Raw genomic sequence first — 15,874 nt, 5'->3', positions numbered from 1 at the left:
ATCACAGACAGCTTCAGTCCCAAACCACTAGCATTGGCCTACTAGCAAGAGATATGGAAAGATGACAGGGTGACTGCCCTCTGCAAGAGGCACACAGCCTGAAAAGCCATAGAGACCATGTCCACACTGCAGAGCTCTTGTGTGTGAAGATGCAACACTTTCTTTATTTTATTGTTGTTATTTTCTACTAAGATTTTTAAGTTGCTTTTTAAAAAATTGCTGACTGCTTCTTGCACATAGTTGTTGTTGCTCTTTTAGTCAAATTATCTAATTATTTTATATTCTCTCCCAGTCTTTCTCATCCTGTATTGATATTCACTTCTCATATCTTTCACTTCTTGAAACGTCCTTTTTTCTTAATGTTAATATTTCTAATTTTCTTCTCTCTAAGAAAATTTAATTTTTTTCTTATATTCATTATTTAGCGACAGGTGGTCAGAGGTCAGCTTGTGGGGGCCGGTTCCCTCTTTCTACCACGTGAGCCTTGGACTTGAACTTGGGTCATCATGCTTGGCAACAAGTGATCCTTTGCTTTGTATTTGAAACGTGTAGTCTCTGTCATTTGTGCTCTATCATTCCTGTCATCATCAGTGAAGGGAACAGTGTCACCTCAACACATCCCTAGACCAAGTTCTCAACACGGAGGAGATGTATTTGCCCTAGAGGGACAAAGGACAGGAAAAAAGAAACAAAACGATGAGATAGAAGATAAGGGAGAAGGGAAAGGAAACAAGGCAAAGGAGTAAAGGGGAGTAAAATTTGTCCTGGGGGACATAGGACTGCCTCTGGATAGAGAGGGCACAGACGTGGTCCACGGGCAAATGGCAGTTTGTAAAGGGAAAGGGGAAACCCCCTATTAGGATGAGGTGTTTACTTTTAATTGGACATGTAAATTAGGTGAGCTAAAGTAAGCTTTTGATTTCTGGACTTCGGTACTTTGATAGCTGGACCTTGGTGGTCAACCTAAGGGGAGGAAATGAACATGGGTGGCTAGCTTTAGGACATAATCTAATGGTTTTTAGCAAGGCAGAGAGAATGGAGAAGGATAAGGCCGACCAGAGTCGTGTTTTCTGGCTAGAGTCCCTTCAGTCAGAGTTATGTTAGACTTGTGCTGTTTTTTTTTTTTTCCTTCTATGTGTGCTGATGACTACTGCTATCTGTTTTCTTCTTTCTACCTGTTGCTGGGGATCAAATGTGGCTTCAAGTGCACTGTGTGCATGCTCTGCTCTGAGCTTTGCTCTCAGTCCATACAAAGATTAGCAGATACTCTACACACACAGCCATCTTCTTCAGACTTCAGGGGACCTTAACTCAAAGAAAAGGAGAGAGTTTCAGAAAACAGCCAACAATCAGGATCCACATAGGTCTAGCTACAGAGAGATGACGATGAAGACCTATTCCTGAACATTTATCCAGAGAGCCACGGCAGAAAGAAACAGCAAAAGTACTGTGGGCACCACACCTGTGAGAGACTGCAGTACAGGCCACTCTCACACTATCTAATACAGTAAGTATACTGTCAGCATGGTTGGTAAGTAAGAACAGGGCATAGTCCACCTACTCTATCTATACTGCATCTACTATGCATCTGTCTGATGGCCTAGAAGTACCCTACTCTTGTGACATCCACAAGGAATGAAATAACCCCAGGCTTCAACACAGGATTCGATGCGATGTCACTGTGTCCAAATATACAAATTACCATCAGTGAAACAACAGGAAAACTTAATGGCAAAACTCAACAGGAATGTATTCAATACTTCCAAACAACCTGACCGCCCAAAACCCATTGATAAGAGTAGGCGGGTTCCTAAAACCAGCTCAGACATAACAGTGGAAAGCCTATGCACCCAAACAGATGCTCAAATCTCAACATAGAAACATAGGCAATATGAAAAAACAAAGCAACATGGCTTCTCCCAAATTTTGAGGTTCTCAGTGACTAACCTTGGACATATGGAAGTAGGTAAAATACCAAACAGCTCGAGAGATTGCTTTCCAAGAAATGAAGTACAAGACAATACAGAAAAAAAATAACCAAATAAACAAACAATAAGAGACATAAGTGAGAGGCTCAGTGAAGAAGTGGACTTTTTGAAAAAGAATCACAGAAATCTTAGAAGTGAAAATAAGTCAAATTAAAAAATAAAAACCCTCAGTTGAAAGTATCTGAGGCTTGAATATAAGGTTCATTCATTAGAACATCCATAAAAGACCAGAGAGATGGCTCAGTGGTTAAGAACACTGACTGCTCTTCCAGAGGTCCAAAGTTCAATTCCCAGCAACCACATGGTGGCTCACAACCATCTGTAATGGGGTCTGATGCCCTCTTCTGGTGTGTCCAAACACAATGACAGTGCACTCACATAAAATAATAAATAAATAATTATTTTTAAAGAGAACATTCATAAAACAATAAAAATAAGAAATTGTGTACAGAATATATGAGTCTCTGGGACAGATATATTTATTTTTGACACAGAAGACATCAAGGCCCAAATTAAAAATCTATTCAGTGAAATAACAGGATACTCCCCAAATCTTCAAGCAATGTTGGAGATCCAAATGCAGGAGGCATTTAGAATCCCAAACGGGCATGCCCAGAAATTAAGTTAAAACACCAAGAAGACAGAAAAAAAGAATCCATTGGGAACTGCAAAAGAGAAGTGCCAACTCGATTCTAATGGCAAATCCATTAGAATAATAGATTTCTCAACATAGACTCTGAAAGCAGGGAGGTCAAGAAATGATGTATTTCTTGTCCTAGAAGAAAACAGCAGTTGCCTGAAATTATAGCAGTTATCCTTCAGAACTGAAGGAAAAATAAAGAGCTTCCAAGAAAAGCATAAATGGAAGTATTTCCTGACCATCAAGACAGTTATACAAATGCTGCACAAAGGGACCCTTCATGTAGCAAAGGAAGGTAAGCAAGACCATGAGAACATATGTAAGAATCCACCATCACAGAAGAGCGAGTGAGAATTAGTAAAGACACTAACATCAGTAGAACAAAATGACAGAAATTCCTCCATATGTTTCCCCTGTGGCCTCGAATGTAAATAGCCCAATTCTCTAGTTAAAAGACTGATTGATTTAAATGCAATAACTAACAGTTTGCTGCCAGCAAGAAACACAGCTCTCAGGCAAAGATGTACACAAACTGAAAGTCAAGTGAGTTTAAAAGCAGGTCCTAAGCGAGTAGAATCCGGAAGCAAGCACCAGTAGCCATACAGATATTGGACAAAGCTGGCATCAAGCCAAACCAAAAGAGACACTCTCCAAGGCTTGGTGGTCTATAGATGACCAGTGAATGATTGTTGAGTGAATGAACAAGATGTACATAATTGTTGATTTAATGAAATGTGAGCCTACATTCAGATTAGGCAGACTATTAATATTCTTACGTTGTTACACTGATTCTAAAAATGTGATTCTTGGACCAGCAGCATCAGCACCACCTACAACATTCCCAGAAATTCAAGATCTCATACTCAAGCCCATACTATTGAGTCAGAAACTCTAAGAGTGGAATCAGCTCTTAACAAACCTTCCAGGTGCTTCTGTTGTCCCTGGACATTCGAGAACCACTACATAGCCAAACAATACATCCTTGCAAGGGGAAAAAATCAAAGTATTCTGGAAATGACAGGCCTCTCCAGTGTTGGCAGAGTCAACAGTCTGCTAGCACAGAGTACTCAGGGATGATGGTTCTTCCAGGGGACCTGAGCCCTCCAAGTAGTTCAGACAGGTTGATTCTCCAAGCTATTATATAGACACACAGATGTAGCCTTGAGGATGGAGGTGTTGCTGCCTTGACAGAAGACAATTACTCTGTCTGATGAATAATTTGAAGACTACGTTGAAAAGCAACGGTGGGAACTAGATTAGTTGGAGGTCAATTTGGGGTCTTCAGTTGCAGGGGAGATTCTGATCTCTGATCAACTCACTGGAACACACCCGGCTCATCCTGATTCCTTGGACTGCCCCTTTGTGGGAAAGTTGTCTGAGAGCAAGAACAAAAAGCCAGTGTAGGATCTCAGGTCTGCATAGGAGGGGCTGACACAGGAGTGCAACTATGGCAGGAAAGGGGCAGCGGGGCAAGATGAAGTTAACTATCGCCAGGACAAAAGCAGCGATACCTGGTGCCCAGGTTAGAGAAAGCAAGAATTCCCCTGGGCTTTTAGAAAGATCAAATCCAACTTGAATGCTTTGGGGTTGTCTCTGATATTCCAACAGGAAGGACTTAGTAGAAACAGGTAGATACCCGGGGCTTGATGGCAAGCCAACCAAGCCTCCTCAGTGAGCAACAGGTTAAGTGAGAATCCTGCGTCCAAAAATAAGGTGGAGAGTGATTGGGAGAAGACACCCAACAGGTCAACACCTGTGACCTCCACATGGATGGGCATATAACATGTGTGCATACATACAAACATATATGTACACATAAGCACATAAACACCATCAATACCCACAAATTTAAAAAGCAGCATTTGGAGAATTAGAGAACATAAGTTATTCTTCATAGATGTAAGTGCTACGTGGGTACTGGGTTTTTATGCCTTGTGGATGATGTATTCCCAGACTGTCTGACTCTTCCCTCCCATCAGGAAGGCAGGCACGGGACTCTAGAAGATACCCCTGAACTATAGGCATGACACAGTTTTTAATGAGCCCTGGAGCTTACTTTTAAAAATTAATGAAGAACCCGTTCTTGTCTTCTAATTGAGTTTGGCAAACTATCTTCACTTTCTGCAGGCAAAGAAAGGTCAGTGGGAAAGGTCACCAGCATGGACCCAAGCAGCTTCATAGTGCTTTCTGGAAAATCCTGTTTATTCTCCAAGGCCTGAAATTTTAGCTAGCCACAGCATTTTTGTATGTTAGCCGGTAAAGGTGGAGGTGGGGATGGTATTCTGTTTCCGGGTCTGATTTGATTTGGTTTGGTTTGGTTTGGTTTGGACCACTTTGTGTTGTCTGTGGGATTATTTTATCCTACCTTAAGAAATCCTATTAGTTTAGAAGAATGGGATCTCAAATTATCTATTTTAGTCAGGGTCACTATTGTCATGATAAAACACCATAACCAGAATCAATATGGGGAGGAAAAGGTTTATTTTGGCTTCCCCTCCCAGTTACAGTCCATCACTCTGGGAAATCAGGGCAGGAATTCAATCAGGGCCGGACCCTAGAGTCAGGACCTAAAATAGGAGTGTGAAAGGGTGCCGCTTACTGGCTTGCTCAGGCTGCTTTCTTGTACATCCCAGAACCAGCAACTCAGGGCTGGCACCATCCACAGTAGGTGGATGGGTACTCCCACACCAATCATTAATCAAGGAAATTTACCAAAATGCATGACAGGCTTGCTCAAAGGCCAATCTGGTGGGGGATTTTTCTCTACTAAGATTCCCCTCCACTCAAATGACTCTAACTTGTGTTAACTTGACAAAACTCTAACCAGGACACCATCTCAGAGTGGTGGCCAATTGGCCTCCCCTGGGGGCTATGAGGAAGGAGTCTGCCTAGCCATGGCCTACAGTACCTGCTTCTTATTGGCCTAGAACATACTGATTAGTCCAGGCGGCTAACCAGAAAGCCCCAAGGTCTTCCTGTCTCTGCTACCTCGTGCTAGGACAATAGCTTTTCACATGGGTTCTGAGGTTCGAAATCAGGTCCTGGTGCCTTTAAGGGGAGCACAGTATTGATTGAGCCATTTCCCTGGTCTCACACAAACACCAGTCATCTTGCATTAGCCTCCTCTTTAATGACTTCATTTTAGCTTGATAACCTTTACAAAGACCCTATCTATAGATATGGTCCTAGATAGGGTCCTAGATTGCTGGGAGGTAGAGTTTTAGCATATGAATTATGAGGGTGGACACAATTCAGCCCCAAACATCTCGCAACCACACTCACATACATTCGGGCAAACTAGGTGTGAGAAAGTAGTATTTACTTGGCATGCCTCTGCCAGAAAATGACCTGTCTCTACCTAGGATGTAAGAAGTCTCCAGTCTTCACATGGTACCCACCCTTGGTGAAGCCTACCCTGGGAGGTTCCCTGGAAAGGTTGGTTTCCTCTCTCAGGCTGTTTTTCTTCAGTTGCCAATGTTTTAAAGATCTGGGCCCATAGGCAGGCCTGTCTTCATAAACTTACTACTGATGTGATAGACAAAGTCCTCCTCTCTGTACTGATGTGACACTGGTGTGTCCCCTTTCACAGTAGACACTATATATAGCCTAAGGATCGATGGTGCCCAGCAAGCTACAGAACATTTTCAGAACTGCTCAGTTTCAGGCTAAGAACTGCTGGAAGGCTTTACTCTGGATGGAAGGACAAACAGCATGTGGAGAGTTAAACAAAGTTCAGTGCTTTGAGTAAAATGCAAAGAGAAAATCCCCCACCCCAGGTTCCTCTTGCCTGAGAGCTTGATACCTGGGGCCTAACAGAGTCCTCCTGGCAGCCTCCTTACCTCAGAGATGGGTAGAGAAGTGACGGGCTCTCCTTCTTGGAGATCAAACGGAGGAGAGACAGAGGCACCTCGTTGTCAGTTCTGTTCTGAATATCTTTATGCATGCTCTTTGGAGCTGGCCACCAGTGCTGCGCGGGAGTCATACCTAAGAGCCTCTGTATCCTCACTTCTCATTGCCCAGGGCAGACAAGATGCCTGCTACGGCACCTGCTTTAGTCAAAGCCAAAGGTCACATTTGTTGTAGGACTTGGTCTTTTGGATAAAATAAGTTTTTCTTAGCTCAACTTTAAAATCAACTAGGGGACCCCATCTTGGGTCATCTTCCCTGATAGCTCAACCCAAGAGCCACAGAATGCCATGGACCCCAGAGCTGTGTGCCTTCGCCTTGGAAGAAGTCCAAGGTCTGACCTTCCCCTCCAGCTACAGCTGGTCTTCTCCCTGCCTTCTTCATGTTTCGGTCCATGTTTACGATAATTAAAGGTCCTGGAGATTTAATTAGGAAACCGTGTTGAGAGAACCAATGGGCAGAGCTTGGTAGCTGGCCAAGGGAGGCTTGTGGGCTGGAAGTGAGGTGTCTGAGTGTGGAAGTGGAAAACATTGGTGTTCAGAAGAGTCACCTAGCAGTGACAGAAGCTGTTCTAGGGTTTCCTAGAACAGACAGAGGGGAAGCACATTTCCACAAAATCTGTCATCTAACTGCAAAAAGAAACCTTGGGATGTTGTTGTTGTTGATGATGATGATGAGGATGAGGATGATGATGATGATGATGTCTCAACAGCTCTGAGAATTTAGCTGATTTATTCTAGAAAATTAAAACCTCTAATACCTGCAGTGTCAGGGGTGGTTCCTTGCATGAGAATTCAGCAGATGGTGCAAAGCAAGTGTCCTGCAGACACTAGAGGACTAAGCACAGGGACTCTCTAGGTCAGAGGCCTTAGAGCAGCTCCACCTCATGAATATCCACAGACAGTGGCAGGAAAGCTGTGTGCAGCAAACTCTGAGACCCTCTCAGACCTAGAGTAGGGACCACTGTTGCCCTGACATGGTTGTCTACTCTTAGAAACTGTGGGACCTGAAACAAGTCCCTTAGCCTCTCCAGTGTCACCTCATATCATTGCTTTGAGGAGTAAGCAACGATGACACACTAACACCTTACTCCATGGGGGGCACGTAGTCACTGTTCTGTAGAAGTTTTCCCTCTCTAATAAGCATTTACTCCCCCATAATGCTAGGCTAGGACTGTGCCTGTGGTTATATCACGCATGGGCATTTAACAGGGATGTCTGGCTTTTTCTTGGATCTGATGATTTTTGTCTTCCTCACCTCAGCAGTGGAAATGAGGATTCTCTCTGCAGCTATCTATAATATCACGAATCAAAATGCTTATAGTAAAAAAAACAAAAATCAAAAAACAAAAGCCACCGGGTGGTAGTGGCACACACCTTTAATCCCAGCACTTGGGAGGCAGAAGCAGGTGGATTTCTGAGTTCAAGGCCAGCCTGGTCTACAGAGTGAGTTCCAGGACAGCCAGGACTATACAGAGAAACCCTGTCTCAGAAAAAAATTGCTTATAGTTGAGTCAAGAGTACACTCTCATGTCATCCTTGTCTGGTCATGGGTTCTAATTCTGAATTTCAAACAATTCCTTTAGCTCCTTGTGCTCTGTAACAGGTATAAGCCAAGCAGACACCTTCCAGGCTCTTATGTAGATTTAAAAATGTGTGCAAAATGCCAGAGTGTGTGACGCACTGCCAACACAACAGGTATTATCTGATGTCCTACCTTAATTAGTACAGTTACTGTTGCTATTGCTACCAACAACAGCGCACACAGTGATTCTTCCCAGTTCTGTCAGACAAGCTAAAATCCAGGTGCCACAGGCCTGTCTCTTTCCTGTTCAATGAGTTTTCTATTCCAATATCTTCCATTGGTAAAACAAGTTAAGAGTATTGTTTCCCTTGACAGGAAATTCCAATGAGTGATGGTTCTGGAGAAAAAGACATGCACCCTGCACAGACTAGTTCATGCAGCCAATCTGATGAGTTGGTATTGGAAGGAACTTAGTAAGAAGATACAGGTCCCAGCCTTAAAGTCACTCTTAAGAAGCAAAGACACTGTTTGATTTAGTTTCTCATTGTTGTACCAATGGTTTGCCACAGATGTAGCTAGCAAAACAACACACATATACCCTATCCTCATATTGGAGTCCAGAAGCTGTCCTGTTTTGAATGATAAATATTTCCCCTGCCCCTGCAGAGGCTCTTGGATTTGAATACTTGGTTCCTAGTTGGTGGGTTGGACTGGTTAGTTCTATGTCAACTAGATACAAGCAAGAGTCATTGAGAATATGGACTCTCAATTAAGAAAATGCCTCAATAAGACTGGTCTGTAGGCATGTCTGTTGTGCATTTTCTTAATTAGTGATTGATGGGGAAGGACCACGCCCATTGTGGGTGATGTCATCATTGGGCTGATAGTCCTGGCTTCTTTAATAAAGCAGGCTGAGAAAGCCAGTAAACATGGCGTCTGCATCAGTTCCTGCCTCTGGGTTCCTGCCTTGTGTTCCTGCCTTGACTTCCTTATGGTGATGGACTGAGATGTGGAACTATAAGCTGAAACAGACATTTTTTCTTTCCTTTCCAAGTTACTTTTGGATATGGAATTTTCTTACAACAATAAAACCCCTATGATGGTGATGCTGTTTGGGAAGGTTATGGAGTCTTTAGGATATTGGGACTTGCTGCAGGAAGTCCATCACTAGGGAAGACTTTTGATGTTGCACAGCCTGGACTCACTTCCTCTTTGCTCTCTCCACTTCCTTGTGCAGATGAACTGTGATGAGCCTGCTTCCTGACAGGCTGAGCCCCAGCTGTCATGCCTCTCCTGCCATGCTGGACAGTGAAGCAGGATAAATCCTCTCTTCTTTAATTTGCTTTTCATCAGGGTATTTTATCACAGCAACAGAAAAGCAATTAACACGGAAGCCTAGTGTCAGGATGAAGACAAGTCCACATTCCTCATGGAGTTTCTGAGAGAGAATTGTGTCCTTGTCCTGTCCAGCTTCTGAGGCTGCCTTACTTGCCTCGGATTGCACTTTCAAAACCAACACTGGACTTTCCTACATTTCTCTCCTAAGATCCCTGTTGTCACAATGAACTAACTGGAATGATCTAGTACAATCTCCCCATTTCAAGTTCATTATTATCACACCTGCAAAGTCCCTTCTAATCAGGACATTCATGCAAACATCAGGACCCAAGGCCTTAAAGGAGCCATTAGTCAGTCTACCATACGGACTAACTCTGGATTCTCACAGACCTCTTTCAAAATTGCCTAGGCCAATCTGTGAACATTCAGGTAGTATCCTGAGTCATCACTTTGAAATGCTGTTTATTTGTATCAGAGACAGCATGTGGGAATTTGAAAAATGTCCCTGACTCAAGATTCAGGAGCCCCAGAATAAAGCATATATACTCAGTAAATATTATAAAACCTTAAATGGCTAATGACCTGACTTCCCCACTTGAGTCTTACTTAGTTTTGTATTAGTTGGTTTCCTCGTTGCTGTAATGAAATGCCCATCAGAAAACAATTTCGTGGAGCAGGGATTTATTTTTGGCTTACGTGTTGAAGGCACACAGTCCATCAACACAAGGAAGGTTTGGCAACAGGAGCGTGAGGCTGATTGCTCACACCCAGGAAGGTAGGAAAGCAGGAGAGATGGATGTTGGAGCCCAGGTGGCTTGATTTTTCCAGGTTTCTATGAAGTCCTAGCCCTTGTGTTCTAGAAATATGTCAAGGGTCTCAACCCCTCAGGTACTCGTCTACTGGAAATGTCCTCACGGACATACCCAACAGTGTGTTTCACCTTCCGGATCTGGTCAAGCTGACGATTGACATCAGCCATCATGGATCTCACGTGTGTCAGTTGGAGACCTCTACTCCCTGTATACCTTTCTGGGTTTTCAGAACTGTCTTGTGAGGGGAACACAGAGACAGCACTGTGCAAACTACAACACTCTCTCATATATCTGCTGCTGCTTCTGAAATCAGAACAGTGCATCAGAGTGCCTAGCAGAATTAATCATCATCATGTCTGCCACGTGCCTCTATTGCTTTTGCAGTAGACTTGACACAAGGCTTGTAAACTCATGATCATAGACCCCTAATCTAACTACCATGACCACATCAACTCTAGTTGTAGGCACTAGAAAGGCAGGGGCCTGGTCTGTCTTGCTCAGTCCCTACGGCATGTGGGAAATGTGCCAGGAAATCCTTATTGAACGGAGGAAATGACTCTTCTTGGAGTAATCTGTCAGCTCTGAACTTCTCCATGGCAGAGACATCTTGATTCAGCAGCCGCGGTACAATACCTAACACAGGGGCAGCCCTCAGGGAGTTGTACTCATTTCCTGTGGCTGTCATAATAAACTACCACAAACTTAGTTGGGAAAGAAAGTGTTCTCTCTCACTGTTCTTCAGTCTAGAAGTCTGAACCCAAGGTGGGAACAGGGCTAAACTTCTTCCACATACTCTAAGAAAGAATCCTTCCTCACCATTTCCAGCTGTGGAGGTGATGGGTCTTTGTCCATAGTAGTAGACCTCCATCTTCTGCTTCCCTCTCCCTGTGGCTTTCTCTTCTCCTTCCTGGGACTTTTCCTTGTCTCAGAGTCCTTGAGATGAGCAGGCAGAGAGATGGCTTGGTAAGCAAGAGCACTTGTTGTAGAAGCATGAGGACCAAGTTTGGATTTCTAGCATCTACATGAAAAGAAGCCAGGCATAGCTGTCCATGCCTATGGCCCTAGAACTGGGGGAGATGTCATGCTAGATGGACCCTGGAGCTTGCTGGCCTAGCTGGCTCAGTGAGAGACTCTACCAAAAGAAAATAAGTCAGAGAAAGATGGAGAAAAGCATCCAACATCCAACATTTGTCAGCCTCTATGCATGAATGTGCCAGGGACCCCATCCATACTTTCCCATGCGTGTATGGCGTGTGTGTGTGTGTGTGTGTGTGTGTGTGTGTGTGCATACAATACACATTCTAAATAATCAATATCTTTAATATGGGTTCTAATGGCAAATAAAGCAACCTGTGTATCAAATAAGGTAATATTAATAGGTATCAGAGGGTAAGACCTGGATTATTTATGGGGGCCACCTTTGAACTCACTATGGAAGTTCAGGATGAAAATTCCTAACACTAAAATACAAAATTCAAGTGCTCTGAAATCCAAAACATCCTAAAAGCTGATAGAGTAGTCGAAACTTTTCAAGTTTTGGGACATCGCAGATTTTTAGCCCTTTTAGGCAGGATGCCCCATCAGTAAAAGCTAGGTAATTATTCCAAAATATGAAACACTCTGGAATCTGTAACTCTTTTGATCCCAGACATTCCAGATAACAGATATTCAGTATATAGCTGCTGAATAAACAAGTTAGTAAACTAGGTATTTCCTTTGCCTCTGTCTTGGCCTTGTCACCTAGAAGGCCCCAGAGCTCCTGAGTCCTACAGCTAAACCTGAGCTCCATTAGAAGGAACAATTCTTGGACATCCAGACAACATGTATCCCAGGGGATTCTGGGCGTAGATGACTCAGCCAGGGAAATGAAGCTGCCTGTCCTTGACTAGGGAAGCCCATGGTTAGAGAGATATAGAACAAAGTAAAGATGTTCATGCATACATTGGAAAGACAAGATGCCCTGCAATGGTAGAAAGCCCAGTAGAGCTGTATGTATGAAACAAGCTGTGGTTACAGAGGAATTGTCCAGGCAGGGTCAATTGAAATAAGTGAGACCTGGATAAGTGTGCTCAGCATCCTTTGCAGAGTGGTTAATGAGGCTGGATGCCAAGAGCCAGGCTCTGCAGTATGGAGACAGGCTCTGCAGCATGGAGACAGGCTCTGCAGCATGGAGACAGGCTCTGCAGCACGGAGACAGGCTCTGCAGCACGGAGACAGGCTCTGCAGCATGGAGACAGGCTCTGCTGCATGGAGACAGGATCTGCACCATGGAGATGGACTCTGCAGCATGGAGACGGGCTCTGCAGCATGGAGACAGGCTCTGCAGCATGGAGACAGGCTCTGCAGCATGGAGACAGGCTCTGCAGCACGGAGACAGGCTCTGCAGCATGGAGACAGGATCTGCACCATGGAGATGGACTCTGCAGCATGGAGATAGGCTCTGCAGTATGGAGACAGGCTCTGCAGCATGGAGATGGACTCTGCAGCATGGAGACAGGTTCTGTAGCATGGAGACAGGCTCTGCAGCATGGAGATGGGCTCTACAGCATGGAGACAGGCTCTGCAGCATGGAGACAGGCTCTGCAGCATGGAGACAGGCTCTGCAGACTCACTAACCAAGTACACCTTAAAAAAAAAAAAGAGGCATCTATGGCCCATAAAAGCAGTCCCACCCCTCCAGTCTCCAGCTGGCCAGCAGGACACCCATGACTGCAGGCCTGCTCCTTCTCCCGGTTCAATGCTTTTCCTCTACACAAGACACATCACTGTCGCCTCTGTGTGGGCACCACAATCACGTGACCATGTGACCCAAAGTCACCCAGGCCCCATGAGTGGTAGAGAAGGTGACGGATGTGATCGGAGTTCAGTGCAGAACCCTAGTGCTGCTTAAAATAAAGCTAACCTAGGGCATGAATAATAAGTGGTTGCTGAAAAATTGATTCAGTGAAATTCTTCTGGTAGAACATGCTATCCTTTTTTGGAAGAAATTTTTGATATATGTCAGCAGGAGCCATGACTTCATGGGAAGGGGGAACCTGCCCAGAAGACTCCGTAAGATAGCAAGGAGGGGGAGAAAGCAGAGAGAGAGGTAAGCTGGGGAGGAGGTGGAGGTGGTGAAGGCTGGCAAATGTTGACAGTCGGTGGGTTTGTTTTTTTTTTTTAAAGAAGAGGCTGCAAGAGATCCCCAGAGTTCATGGCCTTGTCTCTGCCAACACTCCTCCCCTAGCCTGCTGCTTCTGCACCCGAACTCCACGCTCTCATTCTCCCCAAAGGCTCTCCGTTCTCCTCAGTCCTGCATAGTAAGAGGTCTGCCCAACCTTCACACGCTGTCCTTGCATTTGCTGTCACAGCAGGCACCTTCGTGTCAGCACCCCCTCCCATGTCACACCACAGACTGATAACAATGCCCTGCTGAGCTACCTCCCCTCAGGAGGGCGACAGTGGCTTAGGGTTGCCCCTGTGCCTTGCCCTTCGGCCTGACTGGGAGCCTGTTGCGCTTTGCTGACACACTTTCCTGTCCTTGTTATAGGAACTGTCCCGCTGTCCCAAGTCCCATCTGTCTTCCTTTCTGTCCCCGCTCTTTGTCTTCTTACCTCCATGGAGGGTCACAGAAGGCTGAACACTCATCCTAGTTTCTCTCCAGCTCTGTGCTCCACAGACCTAGTGACTCCTACGGCACCAGAATCACTGTCCTCCACTGAGCCCTAAGGCTGTGCCCTGTGTGTGTTCATGTGTTGGGCTGCAGATCTCCTTGTCCACGTTAGAATCCCTTGTCCCTATATCCCCAGCATGCCTTCATATAATCTACAATACACACACACACACACACACACACACACACATGAGAGAGAGAGAGAGAGAGAGAGAGAGAGAGAGAGAGAGAGAGAGAGAGAGAAACACAGAGAGAAACACAGAGAGAAACACAGAGAGAAACAGAGAGACAGAGACAGAGAAACAGAGACCAGAGACAGACAGAGGCACACATGCTTACACACACAGAGGCATACATGCACACAGAGAGGTGGGGTTATATACACACATGCACACATACACATATGCACACACACATATGCACACACACATTTGTACACACACAGTTTAAACTTAGTTATCACTCAGTTCTTCTCTAACACATACTCCCTTCTCTTCTTTAGGACTGCAAACTTCACACTGATTCACTTCCTCCTTCTCCCGTCTACACATCAGGTCCTGTGCAGAATCTACAAATACTCCTGAAGAACTCCTCTTAAAATACGCCTGGGACTGAGAGTCCAGACCTCTGAGTTCTAGCCGTGTGCTCCCCATTGCTAGGCTGAGTAGCTCATTCAGAGCGGTTTGCTCAGCTGCGAGGTAGGGCTTTGGCACCGGTGAGCTGTGCCCAGCACACCCTGCCAGCACCTACCATCCATTCCCCACTCTGCTTTCATTGCTTCATGCAACCCTGCAGGTATCACCGCCCTACATGGCTGTATGCACAGCCATAAAGCCGGTTACTTCTAAATAGTTCTATCCTAAGAGTGACGCTGTTGTATCATACAAGATGTTAGCTGCCTTGGGTAACCGGATGTTCCTCAGTACAGGAGATGTGACAGAAAAACACGAATGACCCATGCTCAGAGTTCTACATGGAGAAGATAGACCCAGATGTGAATGACCCATGCTCAGAGCTCTGCATGGAGAAGATAGACCCAGATGGCTCACTGGGTCCTAACTCCTATGTGACTCAGAGACAGGGACAGCCCCGGCCTATGAAGTGTTGTACAAATTCTAATGCTGTAGGGCAGCCCTCAGTACCTGTATGCACATTTCTCCCTCCTGCCTGGGCTCCGCCCAGAACTGGAAGGTCAAGGCGTGGGATAGGCCCTCAGAGACACACGTGCTCTCTTCTTCGGGTGCTTCCTCTTCTGGACCCAGCTAGCCCATCAGCTGTCAGGACAGAAGTGGTTTCCAGTCCCTAAATTGGTTCCTCAAATGCATTATGGACGTAGCCCTCCATCTCTGCACACAGTAAAAGCTGCTCCAATAAGCACTCAGATAATGATATGCTCTTCCTACCTGCTTATGGTCCCTCTGAACCTTTGACAAGGCTTAGTGCTAGAGTGAGAGAATTCCTTAGCTGTCTGTGTGTCCACATCCCATGGGGATGCTTTCCTAACCTCCCAGGACCTGAAGCTGAGTTCGGGGAGGCTGGAATAGAGAGGTTAAGAAGTTCAGGCCAGAAGAAATGGTTCAGCCGGTAAAGCGATTGCTGTGCAACCACAAGGACCCGCTGCCTTTGGATCCCCAGTCCGAAGGGTAAACGCTGTCATAGTGTTGTGTGCCTGTAATCCCAGCAGCAGAGAGAAGTGAGTCAGAGACAGGCAGATGTCTGAAGTTCATTGGCTAGACAGTCTAGCTGAATCTCTGAGTTCTAAGTTTAGTGAGAGACTCTTTCTCAAAAAAAATAAAAAATAAAAAATAAAGTGTGTGGCTAAGAATGACAATGGATCTCGGTCTGTCTGCCTGTCTCTCTCAGACACACACACACACACACACACACACACACACAAGCTGCCATCCAAACAAAATATACTTGAAACTGCCAATGAAAGGTGAAGCAGAGAACCTCCCGTTGGGGTTGGGCAAGTTCCCAAAAGTGCCCAGTCAGTGGCTATCCCAAGTTCCCC

Source organism: Apodemus sylvaticus, chromosome 7 (genome assembly GCF_947179515.1).
Source record: "Apodemus sylvaticus chromosome 7, mApoSyl1.1, whole genome shotgun sequence".
NCBI classification, from domain to species: Eukaryota; Metazoa; Chordata; class Mammalia; order Rodentia; family Muridae; genus Apodemus; species Apodemus sylvaticus.
The sequence above is the reverse complement of the archived record's forward strand: the minus strand, read 5'-3'. Positions refer to the sequence as shown.